At 35.2% G+C, this 20,920-nt stretch overlaps 1 long non-coding RNA gene across 1 annotated transcript in view; it reads left to right on the top strand.

Annotated features, from left to right (window-relative positions):
• LOC145691797 (uncharacterized) overlaps window positions 1-19,931 on the top strand; it is an 802,568-nt gene extending 782,637 nt beyond the window's left edge. The window contains exon 3 of the long non-coding RNA XR_014132548.1: window positions 19,861-19,931. This is a non-coding gene — a long non-coding RNA (uncharacterized LOC145691797). The remainder of the gene's footprint in view (window positions 1-19,860) is intronic.
• The last annotated feature ends 989 nt before the right edge of the window (window positions 19,932-20,920 follow it).

Genomic DNA, 20,920 nt, shown 5'->3' on the forward strand with positions numbered 1-20,920 from the left:
TGGGACCTGAATGTCAGGTACCATCCTGTCATTTGTATGGTGGAAATGAGGAACACTCACTCAGGATAGTTACCCTGGAAAAGCTTTTACACTTTTTCGATCGAGTATCCCCAGCGGGAATCGAACTCGGGATCGCTCGTACCAAAGGAGAGAGTGGTAGAAACTACGCTACGCGAGGCCAGTAAGAGACAAATGTCACAGACAAACTTAATTTTGACAGGATACTGATTTGCCGAAACGAGGTTTCAGTGTATCCTGGCCCACTTTAAATTTTTCGCTTCTAGCCCAAGTTTCACCCTAAAGTAAATTGTCAATAATTGCCATGTGCTCTTAACCTCCTATCATTCAATTGAAACGGTTTAGAGAAATGTCCTAATCCTACGCTCTGTAAATATGGTAAACTTACCATTCTGATAACTCAATTAATATCTATTTGATGTGAGCCTCTTTGTTATGTTATACGCAAGAAAGAATATCTTTAACACTAGTATTTTTGTATTTTTCATCATTAAAGGTGTTTTGTTTTGAACTTCTCTATATTCTATCCCATATTTTTCTTCTTTCCTCAATTTCATTTTTCAGTCTATTTTGGATTTCTCTTTCACGTTTATTTGTTTATAGCATTAATAAGCACATGCTAGGGAGATTATGTGGTTAGGAGAGAGATTAATCTCTGCCATCAAATAGTGCAAAGGTTCTTTATTTTAATTCTTCTGGTATCCCTCCGCTGTCTGCACGTAACCTCTAGTACCCCTGGATCGTCAGTCTTTAGCAGCACCTCATATCTCAATGTAGCCAGATCTATCAACAATGGCTTAGAGAGGTAGCATAGATGGGTTTTTGTACCTACCTTCCTATCCCATACCTTTGCGTGTTGCTGGTTTTTCGTGCAGGAGGCGCGTGTGGGCTCGCGTGTTTGCCCAATGCAAACATTGTCACGAAGCGCAGCTTTTATTTACCCCGTTCTATCCCTCAATTTCCCCTACCCTTTTGCAAAGAGTTTCATATATATATATATATATATATATATATATATATATATATATAGTTTCTTTGTTTCGTTTTAGACATCATGTTCATCAAGTGTTGTTCAAGCGAAGGGTTTGGAAAAAGGAGCGAGAATGAAAAAAAAAACCTAATTCACTTTCCCCTGTATTACTCCCTTCTAAAACTTGAAACAAATAATAAAAAAAGAAAGAAGTCAAGCGTTGTGTGACTGTTTACCATTTATGACTGACCGTTAAAGGACAGCTTAGTTTAACACAATGAGAAAGTAAAGTTAAGTAATTGTCTGGTGTTAGCAAAACTTTTACCGTATAATGGCATAAGACATATTAAAGGTTTATTTTTTTTTTCAAAATAAGAAGAGATAAATCTGTTATCTCACAAATAAATTTGTTTCCAAATAAAAGAGTAGAGGGAAGTAAAAGATTTAGCATATAATCAATTTTATGATTAGTTACGTTTAATAGCCTCCTATACTTAAAACACAATCTTGAAAAAAAAATCTACATTATTATTTGCGTATTTAATAGTTTCAGAGCGTGAAATTGGGACATTTTTCTGAAAGTTTCAAACTGAATGATAGAAAGTTAAGATCACATGGCAAATATTGGCAGTTTAGCGTACAATTTTGGGCTACAAGAGCAAGAATTCAAATGGGATGGTAAAGAGCGGAACTTCGTGCCAGCAAGTTATTGTCCTGTTGTATCTCAGTTCCAGTACAATGTTTGTCCCTTAGCGAAGAACAGGCACCTTGGCTTGTGCTGTACAATCAGGGGTCGTACCCATGGGAGGCCCCACCGGGTCCGGATCCCCCAAAATTTGGTAACTGACAGGAGCGTCATTTCAGACTTCGCTTCGGGGGAGCGGACAAGAGCATTTCCAACATAAGATTTTCACGTTTTGTACTACTATATTAGTAGACAATCGGTTAAAGTATGTATTCCTCAAACTCTTGGGGGGCAATTGCCCCTCCTGTCCCCCCTAAATGACTCCCCATGTAACTGAACCTACATTTCTACACTTTCTCGATAAAGCCATACTTATTTAACAAGGAAATGATGAACATGAACATTTCAACTGTACTCTTTCTCTTATATATATATATATATATATATATATATATATATATATATATATATATATATATATATATATATATGTGTATATATATGTGTATATATATATATATGTGTATATATATATATATATATGTATATATATATATATATATATATATATATATATATATATATATATATATATATATATATATATATATATAAACTAGTTCTGTCATTTTTGTTTGAAAATATACGTGGAGGTATTTTACAATTACTTATCACGTTTTTCATGTGAAAATAATATCCGTTCAATTCTACATAGACATCGCGGCTTGTAATATTGGACCCTTCCCCAAACCTTTGACCCCTCCCAAGAAAAATTTCTCGCTACGCCCCTGTTGTTCATCAACTAGCATATTTGACTTCGTAAGGTTTTAATTGCACATAACATGTAGGTGTATGGCGGTAAGATTTTTCTTTTCTTTCCTGGTTGCTTCCAGTTCAAAAAAAAAGAAAAGAAAAGAAAACAAAGAGAGAGAGAGAGAGAACAAGCCTTTATTTCAGTTACATTTGATGTGAGATCGTGTACAGGAACATGCATTCATATCCAATGAGTCACTCTTGAAATGAATAGGAACAATGAATGGGCCTCCCTTCTCTTGTAATAAATAGAACTAAGCGTTGAAATGAGTAGGGTTATGAAGAATTAAGCTTTTATACGTATGTTTTATTTCTATTTCAGTTACAAAGCATAAAAAAGACCTTTCTTTGTACAAGAAATAAAAGCATGGAGCAAATGTTAGGTGGAATTCATTTTTCCCTTCCTCTTTTTTTTTTTAAATAAAAATCAAATGAATTTAAACTATAGAAGCCTGCAGTAATTAAGAGGAGTTTTTGAATTGGTTTTGACTGTCTCTTTCTGAAATATAAAAATTTAAAATGTGTAAATATACTTTGTATGAATTGGTTTTCTTAATTTCTATTATGGCAGATAACATTACCCTTTTCTTTTCTCTTGTTTGATATTCTTTCGTTTAACAAAGCATAGAAACAGCCCTGTTTGTTAATTGTTTTTTTGAAACCATAGAAGGAAATGAACTCTTCCGAGAATTATTTTGTCCGTCTTTCAAATGAGCAGCAAAGTAGTTTTTTTTTTTTAAACTCACGTTCTTACCAAATATGGTGAGAAGTATGTTATGTACTTATCCATTACAAACGAATGTTAAAAAAAGATTGTAGCACAATTAGCTTTACTTTATATATACATATATATATATATATATATATATATATATATATATATATATATATATATACATTGTAAGAAAGTAAAGGCCACTTACTTTCCTTTTGAGATAAGTGAAAAGCAAGGCGGCATCCACTGAATCTATACTCCTACCAAACAGCCTAACTTAACATACATTTGTATACTTTCACAATAAAACGACGCTTGTTTAACAGGGAAATGATTGATGATGCATGAAGTAGCTCAAGTGGTAGAGCGTTGGCTCCGCATTCGGTAGATCGTGGGTTCGATTCCCGCTGCCGACCATCCTGACTGGTGTATTCCATGGTTTCCCTCAGTCCTACCAGGCAAATGCCGGGATGGTACCTACTAAAACAGGCCCTGGAAGATACCTTCCCAAGTCTTTCCATTGTTGTTGTTGTTGTTGTTGTTGTTGTTAGATATCCAGTATAAAATGGCCTCTGAGCTGTATCTGGTGATTGTTAAATAAATAATTTGATCTTATACTTTATCTGTACTCTTTTCCTTATAAAAAAACAATCCAGTCCTATCATTTTTTTCTGAAAGTAAGGTGGAAACGCTTTACAATTGCTGATCGTCCTCTCGAATGCAAAATAATACCCGTTCAATACTACATAGACCCCAAAGATTGGACCCCCCCAGCATAAATTTCTGGGTACGTGCCTGCTGAGAAACGTTAAAGGGATTATGTTCTGAGGTGAAGGCTCCAAACGTTTTTGGGTTCGGCACCCGTGGAAGAGTTGTACTCAGTTATGCTCTGACTTCGTTTACTTTCCTAAGTTGACTCATTTTAAAAGACCTGCATGAGCATCAGAGCCATATTGAAACAAGAGTAGAACAAGAAAACTTTTCCACCCCCACCAGGGGTCGAACCCGTGTCGACTGGTTGGTAGGCAGATGCCTTACCCACCACAGTAATGCTATTCTTGTATATAAATTGTAGTTTTTAGTAATTTACTTTTCTTGGGTGATGTGGTGTGTCGAATTAAACAACATGGTCAACATATCAGATATTATAAAATATGTTTCCCAAACAGATACATGTATTTTCTAAAAATTATAAACAATCCAGTCCTATCATTTTTTTAGTATAAAAGATCAGAAACTGAACGTAGGTACCGGTAACGATCATATAACATATAGGCTATAGGAGACAAAAGGAAATAATTACCCAACATATTATTATCTGAAACCGAATCTGGAACCACATATATCAAAAGAGCTTATCGTACATTGATTAGAGTTTACTGATCTTTTCAGTAGCGGTACTATATAAGGCGTGAACCTACAGTATAACTTAACATAGAATTCAAACCACTTGTGATCCCGCGGAAATTAAACCGGGGTCTACTGCACCAAAGGCCCGTATGCTAATCATATATTCAAAAGCAATATGGTTAGTCGCCAACAAAAGTAGGTATCAACCTACATATTGCTTTTCTTTTTCTGAAATACATTGGAGTGGGTTAGCCGAATTAAATCATGTTTGCTGTTACTTGACAATAGCATACCCAATTTACAGTAGAATTACAACGTATATACAGGTTAAATCCATGTGTATATTAGGTTCCTTTAAATTATCTTTCACATTTCATGCAAATGTTCATCTACGAGGGCCACTATTTATATTTTGAGCCTAACAATGAAAAAACAGTAATTTGTCATTGAAAATTGATTTATTGTTTTATTCTCCTTTATGATCAACACACTTTTGCATTCGTTCGAACCATTTATCAAAGCATTTTTCCAATCTTCTTAAGACACCTCCATAATATTGTTTTTGAACGCATCAACGGCTTCTTAGGCCAACGAAAACCGTTGTCACGCAATTTACTCTTGACATTCGGGAACAAGAAGAAATCACTGGGTGCCAAATCAAGACTGTACGGCGGATGACCCATCAATTCAGTAGCACCCCGTGGTTCACCTGAAATCGAATCCTACTTGCTGGATTTTTTTCTGAATCCGGGCCATGTTTTACACAAGATAGAACTATGTTTCTTTTCGGACTGCTGCTTTGGACAAAAAGAAAAAAAGAAAAAGAAAAAAGAAAAATACCATTTTCTTGTTGTATTACATTCTGTTTCATTCACACAAGTTTGAAGAAATATGTTACTACTACCTGGTTTCAAGCCATACCTTTATGCCGTGTGATACTGATTTTGTGGTTATCGAGACAAATCAGGAAAACAAGTCATATGTACAGGTCTGAACGATCTTGTGGTACAATCTTGTTGGAAGAGCTAGAGTGCAGGATCCATTTCATGTAATTTGCATGCCATCTAATATGAAAAATGTACAACCCATTTCCAAAGTGTTATTCAAAGACACAGTGAATGAAACTAGCAGCATGGTGAAAATGCGGAAGATGACTGCTGTCAGAGTATCGGCTACTGAACCTGGATTCATCTTGGTTAAGTGCACCTACTCATCAGTTGAGGTATGGAAGAAACTTCGTGTGTTCCAGAAACATCCAAGCACAAAGAACAAATGTATTGGCTTATTTCAGGCTCACTTTATTATCACATGAGCTCTAGCCGGGTTCGGGCCTAATTACTAAAACATATTTCGGATTCGGATCGGGCCTTACATTATAAATTCACGGGCCGGGACCGGGTAAAAATTCCGGCCGTGCAGACTTCTAACTTCCACCTATATTTTCAGAAAAAAAAATAAAAACTAGAATGTTTTTAGAAGCGAAAGAATACAGATGAAGTGTAAGATCAAGTTTTTATGCTACATCAATCATTTCTCTGTTAAACAAGTATAGTTTTATTGAGAAAGCATAAAGGTGAAGAAAATACACTCAATTTACTGATATTCATACATTCTCGGTTATAAATAAATTACGAAGAATATAACTTAATCATATACGTTTATAAATAAATTATATCTTGAAAATGTTTGTATTTTCTAACAAAGAACGGACATGAATCTGTCATTCGGACATTCGAATCAAACCTAGTCCATTCGATAAACATAAAAATATGTTCATGCAGAAAGATTAGGTGCCATGGACAACGAAGTAAGTCCCTGGGGCCCTTTAACCCTTTAATACAAAGAAAATCGTAGACTCGACGTGAAATAGCTATTGCATCAACACTGTTCATTGGAAAGCCATGGTTTATAGTTCATTCTCTTCAGCATGAAACAAGATTTCCAGAAGTGCTATATATTGGGCCCATAACGTACCTGAACAGGGAAAATTGAGAGAATGTCGGGAAAATTCCCTCCAGAAATCCGTTCCATCAACTTTGGACTCTCTGGAGTGGCCTCGGGTAAAAGCACACAATCCAAATTTATCTTGAAAAATACTACAGGAGATAAAAAATGTGTATATCAAAGTACACACGTTTCTTATCCCCTTTGGATTGTATGCTTTTATCCAGGGCCGCCCCACAGGAATCCAAAGTTAATAGGAGGGATTTCCGAAGGGAATTTTCCTGATATTCTACCATTTTTTCTGTTCTAGTACGTTACAGACCCCCAATACATAGCACATCTGGAAAGCTTGTTTCATGCTGAAGAGAATGAATTATACACCATGACTTTTTAATGAACAGTATTGATGTAATAGCTATTTCACTGCGAGTCTACGATTTTCTCTATATCAACAGAGTTAATGGCCCCAGGGACTTACTCCGTTGTCCTTGGTGCATGTGCATGAACATATCTTTGTTAGGTTTATCAAATGGACTAGGTATGATTCGAATGTCCGGATGACAGGTTCATGTCCATTCCTTGTAAGTAGCAGTGTCACAGAATACGCGAAGTAGTTTGATTTGGTTTTTGGCAAACAAAAACTTCTTAAGAAGATAAATATTTATCAAACCTAGGCTTAATTTTGACATTTTATCTTAAATTAAATCAATTATACTTTAACGTGAATGAATATTTGAATACAGAAAATAGTTAAATCTTTAGAATTGCCGGTTGCAAACTCATTCAATTTCGTTTTAGATTTGTATTTCATGGACAGATTAGTATTTTTGGCTCCTGAGTATTATACTAATCCCTAATCTCCTAAGCATTATAGATAGTCTACCAAGTACGGGTGGTATTCGTAACTACTTTCATAGGAATACGCGAGGGCTGAAGTAGTAGTGGTCCGCGTATATGCAACTGAGTCAGCAAAAATTTTTGTGACGTCATAGGTCAAAGGTCAATGACCTTGGCCAGGGGTCAATGACCTAGGGGTACCTAGGACCATCCCCTCTAAATTTTGGCAGGGGTACCTTGGCCCACCCCCTAAATTTTGGCAGGGGTACATAGGACCACCCCCCTTAAATTTTGGAAATTGCCAAATCTAAAAATTTGGTGTGGTAGCCTAGGACCACAGTATGTACCTCTATCAGTATTGGGGGTCTATGTCGTTCCCTTTCATGGGTAAAAAATTGCCAAAAATTCAAATTTCGGAGGTTTTTGACCTAATTTATCCCCTTGGATGAGGTGTTATTACCCTATATGGTTATATGGGCGTATACAGGGGTCCATTACCTTTCATAAGACATGGGTATATTAATGCACCCTTTGAAAAATTTGGGAGGGGTACCTTGGCCCACCCCTTAAATTTTGGAAATTGCCCAATTTAAACATTGGGTATTATAGTACAGGACCCTAATATGTATCATGATAAATTTGGGTGGTCCACCTCATTTCCTTCTAGGGGTACAAAATTGCCAAAAATATAAACGTAAGTAATACGTTATACAACGTGTTTGGTTTTCGGCCTAATTTATCTCCTTGGATGAGGTCCTATTATCTTATATAGTTATATGGGCGTATACATGGGTCCATTCCCTTTCATAATACATGGGTATATTAATGCACCCCTTGAAAAATTTGGGCGGGGTACCTTGGCCCACCCTTAAATTTTGGAAATTGCCCAATTTAAACATTGGGTATTATAGTACAGGACCCTAATATGTATCATGATAAATTTGGATGGTCCACCTCGTTCCCTTTTAGGGGTACAAAATTGCCAAATATAAACGTAAGCATTACGATGTACCACGTGTTTGGTTTTTGGTCGATTTTATCCCCTTTGATGAGGTGTTATTATCCTATATAGTTATATGGTCATGTATAGGGGTCCATTACCTTTCATAAGATATGGGTATATTTGTGCACCCCTTTAAAAATTTGGGAGGGGTACTTTGGCCCACCCCTTAAAATTTGGAAATTGCTCATTTTATATATTTGGTATTATAGTACTGGACCCTAACATGTATTATAATAAATTTGGGTGGTCCACCTCGTTCCCTTCTAGGGTACAAAATTGCCAAAATATAAACGTAAGCAATACGTTGTACCACGTGTTTGTTCTTTTGGCCCATTTTATTTCTTTGGATGAGGTCCTATTACCTTATATGGTTATATGGTTATGTATAGGGGTCTATTTCCTATCATAAGACATAGGTACATTTGTGCACCCCCGGGAGGGGTACCTTGGTCCACCCCTTAAATTTTAGAAATTGCCTATTTTACACATTTGGTATAATAGTATAGGACCCTAATATATATTACTATAATTTTTTTGGTCCACCTCGTTCCCTTTCATGGGTACAAAATTGCCAAATTTTTAGTACAACCACATGTTTCGTTTTTGACCTAATTTATTCCCTTGGATGAGGTCCTATTACCTTATATGGTTATATCGTCATATATAGGGGTCAATTTCCTATCATAAGACATAGGTACATTTGTGCACCCCCGGGAGGGGTACCTTGGCCCACTCCCTTTAATTTTGGAAATTGCTCAATTTAAACATTTGGTATTATAGTATAGGACCCTAATAGAGATTACTATAAATTTGGTTGGTTCACCTCGTTCCCTTTCATGGGTACGAAATTGCCAAATTTTAGTACAACCACGTGTTTGTTTTGGCTCAATTTATCCCCTTGGATGAGGTCCTATTACCTTATATGATTATATGGTTATGTATATTGGTCCATTCCCTATTATAAGACATAGGTACATTTGTGCACCCCGGGAGGGGTACCTTGGCCCACCCCTTTAAATTTTGGAAATCGCCCAATTTAAACATTTGGTATAATAGTATAAGACACTAATATATATTACTATAAATTTGGGTGGTCCATCTCGTTCCCTTTCATGGGTACGAAATTGCCAAAATTTTAGTACAACCACGTGTTTCGTTTTTGACCTAATTTATTCACTTGGATGAGGTCCTATTACCTAATATGATTATATGGTCATATATAGGGGTCAATTTCCTATCATAAGACATAGGTACATTTGTGCACCCCCGGGAGGGGTACCTTGGCCCACTCCCTTTAATTTTGGAAATTGCTCAATTTAAACATTTGGTATTATAGTATAGGACCCTAATAGAGATTACTATAAATTTGGTTGGTTCACCTCGTTCCCTTTCATGGGTACGAAATTGCCAAATTTTAGTACAACCACGTGTTTGTTTTGGCTCAATTTATCCCCTTGGATGAGGTCCTATTACCTTATATGATTATATGGTTATGTATATTGGTCCATTCCCTATTATAAGACATAGGTACATTTGTGCACCCCGGGAGGGGTACCTTGGCCCACCCCTTTAAATTTTGGAAATTGCCCAATTTAAACATTTGGTATAATAGTATAAGACACTAATATATATTACTATAAATTTGGGTGGTCCACCTCGTTCCCTTTCATGGGTACAAAATTGCCAAATTTTTAGTACAACCACATGTTTCGTTTTTGACCTAATTTATTCCCTTGGATGAGGTCCTATTACCTTATATGGTTATATCGTCATATATAGGGGTCAATTTCCTATCATAAGACATAGGTACATTTGTGCACCCCCGGGAGGGGTACCTTGGCCCACTCCCTTTAATTTTGGAAATTGCTCAATTTAAACATTTGGTATTATAGTATAGGACCCTAATAGAGATTACTATAAATTTGGTTGGTTCACCTCGTTCCCTTTCATGGGTACGAAATTGCCAAATTTTAGTACAACCACGTGTTTGTTTTGGCTCAATTTATCCCCTTGGATGAGGTCCTATTACCTTATATGATTATATGGTTATGTATATTGGTCCATTCCCTATTATAAGACATAGGTACATTTGTGCACCCCGGGAGGGGTACCTTGGCCCACCCCTTTAAATTTTGGAAATTGCCCAATTTAAACATTTGGTATAATAGTATAAGACACTAATATATATTACTATAAATTTGGGTGGTCCATCTCGTTCCCTTTCATGGGTACGAAATTGCCAAAATTTTAGTACAACCACGTGTTTCGTTTTTGACCTAATTTATTCACTTGGATGAGGTCCTATTACCTAATATGATTATATGGTCATGTATAGGGGTCCATTTTCTATCATAAGACATAGGTACATTGATGCACCCCGGGATGGGTACCATAGCCAATCCCTTAAATTTTGGAAATTTTTCAATTTAAGCATTCCCTATCATAGTACATGACCTCAATATGTATCATGATAAATTTGGTTGGTCCACCTTGTTCCCTTTCATGTGTAAAAAAAAAAAATGCCAAAATATAAACATAAGCAATATGTTGTATCACGTGTTTGGTTTTTGGCCCAATTTATTCCGTTTGATGCGGTCTTATACCGTATATGGTCATATGGTCATGTATATAGGTTCATTACCTATCATAAGACATGAGTACATTGATGCACCGGGAGGGGTATCTTGACTCATCCACTCAGTTTTAGAAATTGTTTAATATAAGCATTTGGTATCTTCGTACAGGTCTTCAATATGTACCACTATAAATTTGGATGGTCCACATCGTTCCCTTTCATGGGTAAAGAACTACCAAAAACAAATTTCGGAGGTTATTGACTCCTATTTAGCACGTTATATGGTTTATTACCTCTATATGTTTATGTTCTCTTTTAAATTTGGGAATTATCAAATAACATAATTTGGTAAACGTTTTCTAGGACCCATTGGTGTTCCTCTTATGGCCAAATATTCAAAATTTAAAGGTTATTGATCGGCTTTATTATTGAATAACTACAGAATTTATTACTTTTTCATAAGACACAGGTGTATTTGTGTACCAATCTTAAATTCGGGAGGGGTACATTTCTTATTGTCATATCAATAGTTGATAATTGTTCTTTGGGTAAATCATTATGATCACGTGATCAGTTATTGACCTATGATAGGATTAGGAGTCCAGGACATTGGCACATTTAAACTTTGAAGGATAATTTGAGAATGCGTCATTGGTATTGATTATTACAGCCAAATATAAACGTAAGCAAGACGTTGTACCACGTGATTGTCCTTGATGAGGTAGTGTACAGGGATACATAGCTAACCTTATTGATTCTTATGACTCATAGTCATAAGGGAATACATGCTACAACACTGACAAAGTTATTGTTGATGCAATTTGATTGGTTGATCACTATCTGTCGTGCAATCTGATTGGCTGATCACTATCTTTCGTGCAATCTGATTGGTTGCTGATTTTCAAATCTTTGCTGTATTCAGTTTTGTTTTGTTTAACATTTAAAAAGTTTTTGAAATTTTTGTTTGGAACTTTGGTTTGACATTTTTTCGTTTGATATTTTTAGTTTGAAAATTTTTGTTTCAATTTTTTTTTTGTTTGAAATTTTGGTTTGAAATTTTTAGTTTGAAAAATTTGTTTCGAAAGTTTTGTTTAAAAAATTTTTGTTTGAAATTTTTCGTTTCCAAATTTTTTGTTTGAAATTTTTTGTTTTGAAATTTTTGTTTCAAAATTTTTGAAATTTTTTCGTTTGAAATTTTTGTTTCAAAATTTTTTGTTTGAAAATTTTTTGTTTTGAAATTTTTCGTTTCAAAATTTTGTTTGAAATTTTTTTCGTTTGAAAATTTTTGTTTGAAAATTTTTGTTCTCGAAATTTTTGTTTCAAAGTTTGGTTCGACATTTTTAAAAGTTTGTGCACTCATTAGTAAAGAACCGGAACTGTTTAAAACAAAAACCTCTGGTAACACTGTTTATTATGATGCAATAGTACACGTCAGAACATGGGGTTGTACTTGAAATGAAAAAACAAATCATTGAAATGGATCATTTTATTACACTGCACTGGTTAATCACACACATCAATACCAGATAAAGGATTTGGATATTGTCGATACAATGTATTTTGAACTTCTTCCACTAGTTTGTCTTTAGCGTATAATTTTAATTCCAGTTGAAGGCTTTTAAGATCTATTGCAATATCAATTGATGGAAACTCAATGTCCATTTGATCACAAATAAACTGTTTATCAATACAGGTATGCACTAGCCGGAACTGTTTAGAACAAAAACATCTGGCAACATTGTGGTGCAATAGTACACGTCAGAACATGATAATGCAACGTCATCAGTTTTGCATCATATATAAGTATCGTTCGAGTTAGTATTCATGATAACGTCATCATGGCTACTTGTCTGCAGTTTCTAAACACACGTGATGTGATGAAATCATTTACCAAGATTACTGATTTACAACAGAATGTACCTTATAGAATCTTAGCTAGCCAAATGATCCCTACAAAGTTTGGATTAAGAATCGTAGTGAAACTTGGAAATGATAAGAATATAATTTTACCAGCAAGATATTTACCCATGGAGGCATCAAAACAAGAAGAACTGCTGCGTTTCTTAAATACTGGATCTGTATCTTTATGTTACAAAGGATTCTTGGGTCGAAGTCATCAACTTGAATTTAGTACACAGCCAGATTCTTCAGCCATTGTGATGAAATCATGAATTCAAACGTCAGCACATTCCTTTGACGTCAGACATAGTTGTATGAATTTGGTTGGTCGGCATGACGTCAGCAACTGTGATGAAATCATGAATTCAAACGTCAGCACATTCCTTACCAATGACGTCAGCAATAACTATAAACCAGCAAATACAGTGTCATCCCACGAAATCATTTGAGCAAGTGCGTTTAAGGAGGAAAGATGTGTACTTCTAACGATAAAGAGTTCATCTTCGCAAGCTATTATCCAATAAATATATTTCAAACAAAACATGTGATGATTGGTATCAGTGGTAGAACATTTGAACCAATGATTCGATTGGGCAAAGCAGAACAATTTGGTGTACAACTGACCTGTGAAGAATGGCAAATATTATGTTCACGAATCGACCAAATGAACGATTATTTTCATGATGAGCTAAATGTGACCATAGTCAAATCATTAGGCTCAAATCATGAAGTGGTGCTGCGTACAGTCCTCGAAGAGAAGATGGTGCTGTTACGTAAAAAGAGTACATTCCATGTCCCTCGCAACATGGTGTATCTAACACAAACGGAATGGAACAAATTTATCAGCGTATTTCAGTGTGTTAAACATGCAGTGGAAGTGTGCAACAAAACTAGTATATTCCTGAAAAAGTACTATTTTGAAAAATGTGTTATGCATATTGTACAACATGTATCTAGATATTGTGATGGTTGTCAACATCGTTCGTGGGTGCATACCTGTATTGATAAACAGTTTATTTGTGATCAAATGGACATTGAGTTTCCACCAATTGATATTGCATTAGACCTTAAAAGACTTCAACTGGAATTAAAATTATACGCTAAAGACAAACTAGTGCAAGAAGTTCAAAATACATTGTATCGACAATATCCAGAACCACTATCTGGTATGGATGTATGTGGAGTGTAATAAAATGATCCATTTCAATGAATTGTGTTTTTTCATTTCAAGTACAACCCCAGGTTCTGACGTGTACTATTGCACCACAATGTTGTCAAAGGTTTTTGTTCTAAACAGTTCCAGTTCTTTACTAATAAGTGCACAAACTTTTAAAAAATGTCAACTCAAACTTTGAAACAAAAATTAGAACAAAAATCTTTGAAACAAAATTTTGAAACGAAAAAAAATTCAAACAAAAAATTTCAAACGAAAAAAATTCAAACAAAATTTTGAAGCGAAAAAAATTTCAAACAAAATTTTGAAACAAAAAATTTCAAACAAAAAATTTGGAAACGAAAAATTTTAAACAAAAAATTTTAAACAAAATTTTCGAACAAAAATTTTCAAACAAAAAATTTCAAACGAAAAAAATTTCAAACGAAAATATCTCAAACAAAATTTTGAAACAAAAAAATTTGGAAACGAAAAAATTTTTAAACAAAAAATTCCAAGCAAAAAAATTTCAAACTAAAAAAATTTTACGTTTCACGGTTAACCGTCAAACTTTATCCGGTTTTTAACTATTCGATTAACAAATAAACGGTTTTGATCATATTTATCAGTGAGTGCAAAATGTTGAACGAAACCAAGATTTTTAAATGTTAAACAAAACTTAAAACTGAATACAGCAAAGATTTGAAAATCATCAACCAATCAGATTGCACGAAAGATAGTGATCAACCAATCAGATTGCAGGAAAGATAGTGATCAACCAATCAAATTGCATTAACAATAACTTTGCCAGTGTTGTAGCATGTATTGCCTTTCGTCTATGAGTCATAAGATTCAATAAGGTTAGCTATCAGATTTCAAATCAATCACCACCAATGATCTTAGACTATGAGCTGTGACTACAGTTCAATGTATTGTTTCAAATTTCGCACCTTATGTTAAAATTCTGTTTATCACCATTCCCAAATTTAAAGAATACTTCTCTTGATATACCTAAGTCTTAGAGTTAATCATATCATTATATGTTCAATAATGTTAATAATGTCCGTCAATTGTTTACCTGAGTAGAACCAACTGTTTTCTAGAAGTGTGTGTGTACTCAAACTTAAGAAGTACCACAACAAAGGAAATGAATCCCTGTACACTACCTCATCAAGGACAATCACGTGGTACAACGTCTTGCTTACGTTTATATTTGGCGGGAATAATCAAAACCAATAACGCAATTCTCAAATTATCCTACAAAGTTTCAATGTTCCAATGTCCTGGACTCCTAATTCCATCATAGGTCAATAACTGATTACGTGATCATACTCATATTTCACAATGATTTACCCAAAGAACCATTACCAATTATTGATATGACAATAAGAAATGTACCCCTCCCAAAATTTAAGATTGGTACACAAATACACCTGTGTGTTATGAAAAAGTAATAAATCCTGTACTTATTCAATAATAAAGCCGGTCAATAACCTTTAAATTTTGAATATTTGGCCATAAGAGGAACACCAACATCTACAATGGGTCCTAGAAAAAGGTTTACCGAATTTTGTTATTTGATAATTCCCCAAATTTAAAAGGGAACATAAACATATAAAGGTAATAAACCTCTGTACATACCCATATAACATGTACCCATGAAAGAGAAACGAGGTAAACCACCCAAATTTATCATAATACATGTTAGGGTCCAGTACTATAATACCAAATATATAAAATGAGCAATTTCTAAAATTTAAGGAATGGGCCAAGGTACCCCTAACAAATTTTAAAGGGGTGCACAAATGTACCTATGTCTTATGATAGGGAATAGACCCCTATACATAACCATATAAACATATAAGGTAATAGGACCTCATCCAAGAGATAAATTGGGTCAAAATGTCAAACACTTGGTACAACGTATTGCTTACGTTTATATTTTGGCAATTTCGTACCCATGAAAGTGGACGATGTGGACCATCCAAATTTATCATGATACATATTAAGGTCCTGTACTATAATACCGAATGCTTAAATCAAAAAAATTCCAAAATTTAAGGGGCGGGCCAAGGTACGTACCTCTCCTAATATTGAAAGGGATGCACCAATGTACCTATGTCTTATGATAGGAAATGAACACCTATACATTACAATATAACCATATAAGGTAATAGGACCTCATTCAAGGAGATAAATTAGGTCAAAAACCAAACACGTGGTACAACGTATTGCTTACGTTTATATTTTGGCAATTTTGTACCCCTAAAAAGGGAACGAGGTGGACCACCCAAATTTATAGTGATCCATATTAGGGTCCTATACTGTAATACCAAATGTTTAAATTGAACAATTTCCCAAATTAAAGGGGTGGGCGAAGGTACCTCTCCCAAAATTTAAAGGCGTGCAAAAATGTACCTATGTCTTATGATAGGAAATGGACCCCTATACATGACCATATAACCATATAAGGTAATAGGACCTCATCCAAGGGAATAAATTAAATCAAAAACCAAACACGTGGTTGTACCTAAATTTGGCAATTTCGTACCCATGAAAGGGAACGAGATGGACCATCCAAATTTATCATGATACATAATGAGGTCCTGTACTATAATACCAAATGCTTAAATTGGAGAATTTCTGAAATTGAAGGGGTGGGCCAGGGTACCCCCTCCTAAAAATTTAAAGGGGTGCACCAATGTACCTATGTCTTATGATAGGGAATAAACACCTATACATGACCATATAACCATATAAGGTAATAGGACCTCATCCAAGGAGATAAATTAGGTTAAAAACCAAACACGTGGTTGTACTAAAATTTGGCAATTTTGTACCCCTAAAAGGGAACGAGGTGGACCACCCAAATTTATAGTGATCCATATTAGCGTTCTATACTATAATACCAAATGTTTAAATTGGGCAATTTCTAAAAATGAAGGGGTGGGCCAAGGTACCCCTCCCAAATTTTTAAAGGGGTGCATTAATATACACATGTCTTATGAAAGGTAATGGACCCCTGTATACGCCCATATAACCATATAGGGTAATAACACCTCATCAAAGGGATAAATTAGGCCGAAAACCAAACACGTTGTATAACGTATTGCTTACGTTTATATTTTGGCAATTTTGTACCCCTAAAAGGGAACGAGGTGGACCACCCAAATTTATAGTGATCCATATTAGCGTTCTATACTATAATACCAAATGTTTAAATTGGGCAATTTCTAAAAATGAAGGGGTGGGCCAAGGTACCCCTCCCAAATTTTTCAAGGGGTGCATTAATATTCCCATGTCTTATGAAAGGTAATGGACTCCTGTATACGACCATATAACCATATAGGGTAATAACACCTCATCAAAGGGATAACTTAGGTCGAAACCAAACACGTGGTATAACGTATTGCTTACGTTTATATTTTGGCAATTGTGTACCCCTAGAAGGAAATGAGGTGGACCACCCAAATTTATCATGATACATATTAGGGTCCTGTACTATAATACCCAATGTTTAAATTGGGCAATTTCCAAAATTTAAGGGGTGGGCCAACGTACCCCCTCCCAAATTTTTCAAAGGGTGCATTAATATACCCATGTCTTATGAAAGGTAATGGACCCCTGTATACGCCCATATAACCATATAGGGTAATAATACCTCATCAAAGGGGATAAATTAGGTCAAAAACCCCGGAAATTTAAATTTTTGGCAATTTTTTACCCATGAAAGGGAACGACATAGACCCCCAATACTGATAGAGGTACATACTGTTGTCCTAGGCTACCACACCAAATTTTTAAATTTGGCAATTTCCAAAATTTAAGGGGGGGTGGTCCTATGTACCCCTGCCAAAATTTAGGGGTGGGCCAAGGTACCCCTGCCAAAATTTAGAGGGGGTGGTCCTAGGTACCCCTAGGTCATTGACCCCGGGCCAAGGTCATTGACCTTTGACCTATGACGTCACAAAAAATTTTGCTGACTCGGCGAGATATACGCGGGCCCCTACTACTGCTGACTTCTCGATTGTCTATATGTTGCTATCTGTTGGATGGATCGATCACCTCTATCAACAAACTCTATTCACAACTTTTGACTGTACACTTCGGCCAAAATGGATGCTGATCCACGGACACACGGACAGACAGAGTAGTTATATTAAATGAGTTTTTGATAAACTAAACTGCTTAAAATTATTATTGAGCTTATACTAAAGATTCTTTGCATACGTACTTGCAGCTTCATCATCAAAACTTTATAAAACATGTAATTAGATGGTGGGTCTAAAGAGTCTTCTACGTAGCACAAAGTACGTATCTACGTATCTACGTTCGTATCTGTTCAGACCATGGCGTTCAAATCAGGCGGTAGTGAAAATTGTGGCAGCTCGGCATCCTCACTAAGAAAATAAACCCTAGAATTTACGAGTAATTCAATGATATTATGGTTTCTGGTGGGATTACCATGCCAAGACTAGAATACCACGTGCTCGGGCGGTACTGTCCTCCTTAAATATAGGTAAAAGACTCTTATTTAAGACGGTGACGCATGACACAATATAATTTTATTGTTTTCACCTTGTGAAGTGTGCCGCCATCTTAAATACGGGGATTTCATCTATGTTTAAGATGGTCACTCCAATTTTGGCATAGTAGTCCCACCATAAAGCATATTATCCGAGAATTCCCCGTAAATAATATAATTTTCTTTCTTAGTATTCATGGTCTTCTGTTGCTTTTGACGCAACTTTCGGTTTGCTTACTATAGTGCATAGGAAAGTCGCATTTCTGATGGCAATCTGCCACAATTCAAGTATTATGATGTTCTTAAGCGCGGGGATATTTGCAAAAACGTGGCTGCTCTATCACCTGAATAGCTATCACTTCATTTATTGAACAACAATGTATACCAAACTCATACCCTTCTTCAGATACTTCTAAGGGTAGAGTGAGTCCTATTTCCATTTGTTGCTTGTGATTTCTCCTATTATATTACGAGTAAATATTGCAACTGTTACGTTTTCAGAAAATAAAATAATTCCTAACTGAAACAATTTTCAGGTACCCGAAGTATAACGTAGGATAAAGTTTTACAATTGCAAAAACGACAAAGCAGACCACGGATACCAGAGAAGAAAGTAGTTGAACGTAATTAACAAGTGTTGCCAGTCTACAAATGATCATGGACCTATAGGTCGAGTATCTGCGAAACCATGGGTACGATTGTATTTTGTGTGTGTGTGTGTGTGTCATCAACTACTGTTTTCAAATCCATATTTTATCTCTGCTCTTTGTTCTCTTTATGTGATTTACTGAGAGCAGGAGCACCAATATGTGGTGTCACAGAGATTCCAGTTCGAAATGACAACATCAGAATCTCATATCTCTGAATCAGGTAATTAATGCGGAAAACGCACCAACGATTTGATAGTGTCTTCCGTTGTTTTCACTTACCCAACTTCTCGTACTAAAACTCTAATAAAGGTTATCTTGATTCAGAAGTGTCAAAAACACTGTAAGTGTTCTTTTGTAAAAAAAAAACTTACCCACAAGTATATTGATTATCCAATTTTGGTATAAAGTTTTAAATTTCGTTATCCTACCTTGTATTGACCATTCCTTCTTTCCTTCCCAATAACATTATATTAAAAACTAGTATTTACAGAGCTACCATAGGTACTTAATGTCAATCTAATAAGAAAGGATAAGATAACAAATTTCCTATTTAAATGGGCTTTCGGCTCAGTCTCTATATCTTAATATAGGATCTAAACTACTCTTAAACTCTCACAGTAAATCGAATTCATATTTCTCGCTACGAAGGTTAGAACTTTAATTATTTAGCTACGTGAAAATTCAAGATTGTACTAATGCAATGTCTTATATTTTTTATTCCAGGTTAACATCATGAGCGTAGTGTTCTTTTTCCTGTGTGTACTACTAAGTGACGTTGCCAACGGCAAAATAGGTAAGTAAAGTATGTTTTTTTCTATCGTTTTATATATGTATCGGAAATTATAGCTTAAAAAATGAATGCTCTTTTATCAGATTTTGATCCGAAATTTCCTTTTCAAGTTAAGACCCCTTTACATAACAGATGCCCTGATAATCTAATACTGGACATTAGCTGCGAAATAAATTTGTGAACCACTTTGTTTTTTTTTCTTTCTTTCTTGATATTTTCCTGTGACGAATCATTTCTCAAAGTTTGTCGATGTAGTTTCCGAACACCCTATATATATTTCTTCCGAAAGTTGAACCTTATGAGTAAATTAATATTTATTTCGTTATCAATTTCATAAATCTGCCAAGACTACACTTAAAGGTACTATCCTGGCCTTATTCTTGTGGAAAAATAGTTCTGTTGAACTGAGCGAAAGATGTAATGTAATAGCAGGCCCAAATATGGAGACAAATGAAAAAATATTCAAATATACAGACTTGAGTTGATTTTGAGTTTAGCGTCCCGCTCAGCAGCAAGGCTATACGAGACACAGACCTACAGCTTAATGTAAGTTCCGAATCACATGAGCTCCCGCTGGTAATCGAACCCTTGTCCCCCGCGCCAAAGATGCGTACGCTGTCCACATAGCCACGAGGGAGTTGAAATGATAAAGAAACTAATTTGGATATAACCAATGTGCAAAAATTTGATTCTTATTTGACGAAATATCATATAGTTCTTGAAGATGATCACATCAAAAATTTTAACAAATTCGAATCAGTAGATTATTATTGTCATAGTTAGTTTATTATTATTATGAGGCTACAAGTCACAAATCAAGAGTCCTTCAGGCACTGTGGTTCTCAGTTAACTTCTTAGTTCTTCAATTAACCACTACGTGGGAAGTGTTCATTTTAATATATCCTCCATCAACTGTAGATTTTCCCCTACTTATTTTTCCTTCCACCGAAAGTTTTATCACTTTTTTTTAGCATAGATATTCTTCTAAAATAA

This window comes from Thermobia domestica, chromosome 8 (genome assembly GCF_964235325.1).
Source record: "Thermobia domestica chromosome 8, izTheDome1.hap1.1, whole genome shotgun sequence".
In the NCBI taxonomy this organism is placed as follows: Eukaryota; Metazoa; Arthropoda; class Insecta; order Zygentoma; family Lepismatidae; genus Thermobia; species Thermobia domestica.